Here is a 5,784-nt window from a genome sequence, read left to right as displayed (position 1 = left end):
GTGGCCGGAAGGTGGCGGCCGGGCAGCCGCGCGCCCTGGAGAGGGGGCCGGGCCGGCGCGCGCCCGGGGGTGTTGGGGGTCCCCTCCGCTTCCGGGTCCCGGACGCGCGGGTACCTCGTTCAGCCCGCGGTGGGGTTGGGGTGGGGAACCCGAGACCACCCCCTCTCGGGTTTGCCGCTGACTTTGCTCTGGTGGCGGCGGGGCCCCTGGGCGGGGACGCACGCGGGCGCCCCGCCTCCCCGAGTCCCGGATCCCCGAGCCTCCGCCGCGTTCGGCCGGGAGGCACTGCTCCGGGCCGCCCCAAGGATCTGGCCTGAGTCCGGGCATTTCTCAGATCTCGGAATCTGAGGCTTGGGTCGTTGTCGTTGTTGATGATGGTGAGGTCCCCCCCGCCCTCCCCCCGCACCTCACACACACACACACCTGAACCTACCGTCACCTACTTAAACTCTCGCTGTAATTATATGTAATAGGTGAATAAAAGACATGCAAAAGGCTAGTGCAGTGAAACGCAAGGCGCAGGAAGTGCGGAGGCCTGGTCTCACACACACACACACACACACACACACACACACACACACACCCCCGTGGGCCCGCGCTGTGCCTCTGTCCACGTGGGAATACTGACCCGCGCGGCTTCAGTTTTATACGGGGCGGGCTTGTCGCGATAGGGGGGGACCAACGCCTCCAGGTGCAAATGCCTCGAAGCTACTTCTGCCTTTGTGCTCTGCGTGGCCAGTTTACTGCTTCTACTCCAGCGGTTCTCAACCGTGGCTGCACATTAGAATCACCTGGGAATCTTTTTAAAGTCCTGATTTCTGGGCCTCATCCTCCGGAAATTCTGTTTCTTGGTTATGGGGTGGGGCCACAACATTAGTAACAACGGAGGATGATGCCCAGAAATCAGGATTTTCAAAAGATTCCCAGGTGATTCTAATGTGCAGCCAAGGTTGAGAACCACAGCTCTACTCAAATGTTGTGGACGAGCTTGAGAGCTTGAGATATGTGCCAAAGCCTGCGCCCCCTGCGCAACCCCGCCACTGTCCACACACCCCTCGTGGTATTCCTCTGCTAACGTGTGCCGACTATGAAATTGCACTTATGTTATTACAATTGTTTAAAAGATCCGAAAAGCGGGGCACGGGTCAAAGGGAAAGGCCTCCCGTGATATTTCTGAAATCCTACGCCCCAGGGGTCTAAACCTGATTTCTCCTACCCCTACCGCATTCTTCTATGCCCACGCTGAGCTCCTAAGTCTGATGGGAGCATCGGTTCCTGCACGGAACCTGACAGGGAGCCCCTCCCCATTTGGGGCTGAGGGGCGGGTGGGGGTGCTGGAGGAGACCGCCGGCGCTCCATAAATAATAGCGACTCTAACGGTCACGGCTCTGATCGCACATCCCAGATCTGAGCCACTAATCCAAACAAAAGCTTGTTAACTATATTAATTTAGCCGAACGGAGGAAGAGTGATGAGAATAAACAGTTGGTCCTGTCTCATTTCTCACCACCGCAGACACATCCCTCTTCCTCTCCAGGGTCCAGCGGGTAGGTTCCATAATTAAATTATGCACCGCGTTTGGTGGATGCCGGGAACGCGAAGGGGGAAAATACTTCATCGTTAACTGTAGATTTTTTTTTCCTTGATAAGACTCAGGCTTGAAAGTGCTACACAGATTAAGATGATGATTTTTAATGTCACGTTAACTTTATGTAGCTGTCTTGTTGTCACGGAAACGTATGATATGCCCAGCGCCCGTCTCCCCTCCGCCACCCCCACATCCACTGCTTGGTCTTCGTCACAGTCATGAGTGTCTGCGTCTTCCTAGATCATTTCTCTTCTTCCCAACCTCCAGCCTCTACATCACCGGTTGCCGCTGGTCCTGCAACCACAACACCATTAAGCTTTCTTCCTTCGTCTGCTCTGTAAGGACTGCCATACATAATTTAGTTACTTCTCATCATTCTCCATTTTGGCCAACTCACACCCTCCCCTCCGCGGTAAATTCAGGGTCCTGCTTGCTGCAGACACGTTGCCCAGAATGTGCTTGCCTTTCGCGGAGAGCTTCCCATCTTCTAAGATGACATCATTCTTCTACCGGAAACCCTCCTGATTCATCGTTCCACTGCGTGAGGTTTCCATTATTCTGCACCCACAGCAAACCCAGGCCTCAGAGGAGGGGGAAAATGCATTTCTTGGTTTATCTTGCTCGTTAACACCTTGTAAGTCCAAGTGTGCCCGTAGGTGTCAAATCTCTCCTGTTAGTACCTTGTGTTTGGGTTTGTCATTGAGGATCTTTCTCTGAGGGCAGACACAGGCTCGCTGTCTTTTCAGCCATCTCAGAGCACGGAGGGGCTTCAATAGGCGTGAACACAGCCGGACATTTGTAAGGACCATTGTCTCCACGTTGGCGTGGCTCTTTTTACAGGCCTGCAGGTTGTCTAGTCTGATATATTTCAGTGCCTTGAAGGTGGGGGATCCAGATTAAAAAGAAGTCAAGGTGAGATTCTTCTGGGGCTGCCTCCGATGGGGCTTCGATGGCATCCATGGACGTCTACCAAGATGCCGCTTATCACTTCTCTTCTGCTCGCACAGGAGAGGATGTGACCGGCGACCGGGGAAGGAGGCAGGGAGCCTGGAAAGTTGCCTGTCCATCGAGTTAGTCATCATAGAAAGGGCACAGGCCTTGGGCTCTACCCGGACTTGGAACTCTACTTCCACTTCTTACCAACCAAGTGACCTTCAGAAGGTACTTGGGTTCTTGGATCCTTTGTTTTCTTATCTGTAAGTCAACAACATTCATTCGTTCCATCATTTTTAATTAATTCTCTATGAGCTAGGTGCTGTGGATACCAGCAATGAAGGAAATAAATCAGTTCTTGCCCTCCCAGGGCATATGCTCCGCCTCTCTCACTCCCCCTCTCTGATAAATGCTGAATAAATGAACCTCACTGCTGGCTCAGGGAACACAATCGGATACATCGCCTCTGGGAAGAGCCTGGTTCCCAATCCAGTGGGTGTCAGGGCCAAAAACTTCTTTTCCTAGCCCAGCAACTGTGCTCAGAGGCCACGCACGTCTCTGCCCACTTTTCAAAGGAATAGTTGTTTCTGTTCCCATGCAGCGGTCCAAAGGAGAGAGACCTGTTTAACTGCAAGGGGGTGACTGGAAGATCTGCTAAGCCAGAAAATAAGTCAGTGAAAACGCTGGGGAAAAAAAATAGGTAAATGATCTTGTCAATACATTTTACATCTGTTAAAGCATGAGGTCAGTTGTTGATGTTCAATAAAAGACATGCAGACTACACATTGATATGCCAGGATGTTCCTACCGAGAATTCAAGATTCCTAAATAGGATTTGTGTTGGGAGTCAAGGGCCCCAGTTATCTCTACCATTACACTTCTTCAAACCATAATGAGGATCCATGAGGAAATGTTCGCTTGTCATTTGCATAGAGCTGGGTGCTTGGCTATTAAATGTCAATAAGTATTTGCTAATCAAATAAAGGAATTAATAGACAATAACTGCTTGACATCAATGCATATCTGTAAACTGTAGCTATACCTCCCTATCCGCTTCCTTTTTTCTCCTTGCGTTTAATGGATCTGGAAAGACATTTCATAGGTGAGACACTGGGGTTGGTGGGTCAGAACCAAGGGCAAGCAAAGCTGTGTTCAAAACACGTGGCATCGTAGTCTCAGGACTTGTCTTGCCTGCAAATACACAGCTCTGGGCCCAGGACGGAAGGCAACGGGAAGGCTGTGGGCTTTTTTGTGATACGTCGGTTTTCTCCGCAGCTTGCTTTTTCTCTCCGGAGCTGAACTTGTAGCCTCTTTCAGACATAACTGGTTGAAGTTGATGGAAATGACATGTCTTATCATTCCTTAAAAGAAAAAAAAACATATAAAATGTAAATCTAGAAGAGATAGGCAATTTTCTTGTACCACTTTATAATTCTGTGGAAGTTACCAAGTGCCAATCATTCTTACTTTTTAAAATTCACATCTGACAAGCAGCATGTAAGCTTTCCATGTTGTACAAGAAGAGATAATGCTTCGTGCGGAACCATCACTTACGCTGGCTCTGCAGAAGTGCCAACCAAAGTAGAATGGATCCGATTGCCGGTTTCCTAGAAATATTAACCACCATGAAATCATCCCCTCCTCTCTGGGGTCACGGTGGAATCCACTGAAAGGTGATCAACGGGATATTCTGCTTCTGGGTGTGGAATGCTTTACTGACATCGAAACCCCCGCTCATTTCGTGGTGTGACTTCACCTGCTCTAACAAGGCGAGTGAGTGCCCGAGCGTCACCGTAGGGAGAACCCCTGTTCCATTGTGCTTGGAAGTCAAAGGCTATCATGACCTGACTGACATGCTGTGCCTTCCATCAGCTCACTGGAGGCCTCACTGGGGGGAAACTTCTAGAATGAGAAAGCAAGAATCTAATATTTCAGCATTGCAGCCCACTATGTCTGCGTGCGTCGAGGGTAACACCTGTGGTCCCAACACGGCAACAACCATCAATGCCAGGAGGTGAGAGGTCAACTTCTACAGGCACCAGCAAGCAAAATGAGGAAGGAAGCCTATTCCATCTGAGTAGCTGTAGACACTGTTCACAGTAAGAAATTCTAAGCTGTGATGGAGGAGAACATGACAGTGACACGGTCAGGGTCTTCCCACCGCCTCATTTGACCAACCTCTGGTTGATGCTGTGTTTGATGGACAACCCAGAGATGAGGAACTGTGGAGCGCTGTCAGCCACGAAGCATTCTGGGAGACTTTGATAGTAGCGCTGTCTTCGAACGAGTCCTGGATTGAGCTGAATATCCATCAAAGGGCGGAATGACCCCGGTGAAATCATCCTTCGGAGGATGGGAGAGCCTGAATAGTTTGGGGGTTACAGCAGCCACTATCCTGCGAGAAAAACCAATATCTACATAGTGTTAGCATCACACCAAGGGCTCCCAGAGCTGAGCCACCTCACTGAAGAATAAACCTGGATCTGTTAGAGGGGAGCGTCTACCTTCTAAGTGGGAGGGGGTCAAGCACAGATGCACTCTGGGCTCTTTTGTCCGGAAACCCAAGAAGGTTGTCTTCTCTCAGGGTGCGAGCATTGTTGAAAGCACAGCTGAGAAGTGACCTTAGCAGTGCCGAGTCCAGCCCCTTACCCTCGCAGTTAAGGAGAGAGCGGCCGGGGAAGGCCACATGCCTTGCTCTCATTCCTGCTGCTCATCTGGTGGGGTTTCCTCCCTGCCCCACTGCTCGCCCCCAGTCTTGGCGTCTGTGAATCAAACCACAGCTGTCTATTGGCAGCCTCTGGCAGGCACTCTGCTAAGCCTTCTAGCGACATCAAGAAAGCTGACCCGCTTTCTCTGATTACTTGACTAAGAGAAGATAAAACTATGTAACAGGTGAACCAATCAGTGGTTGTGTAGCAGCGCAAGACAACAAACGAGCGGTCCCAAAGTAGGCGTGATTTGTTGTGTCTTCTACCTAAAAAACCCTTTCCGCCCACCCAGGAAGTAGTCTATGGACACCATTTCCCCTGATCCCAACATTATTACTTCCCTTTCGTACAACATCTGTTTACAACCCAGCTTTTTTTTTTTTTTTTGACTTTGACGAAGTGCAACATACAAGATGCAAAGAAGAGCCTACACAGACATACAGAATCAGTCGCATCTCAACCTTGATTCTAAGAACTTGCCTGAGCCAAAGTCTGGAACAACCTGAGGAGAAGATCAGCATCTCAGGAAATCTTCATCTGCCTCCAGAGCTGCGG

The sequence above is a fragment of the Myotis daubentonii genome, chromosome 2 (genome assembly GCF_963259705.1).
Source record: "Myotis daubentonii chromosome 2, mMyoDau2.1, whole genome shotgun sequence".
In the NCBI taxonomy this organism is placed as follows: Eukaryota; Metazoa; Chordata; class Mammalia; order Chiroptera; family Vespertilionidae; genus Myotis; species Myotis daubentonii.
This window is presented reverse-complemented; position numbering follows the sequence as displayed.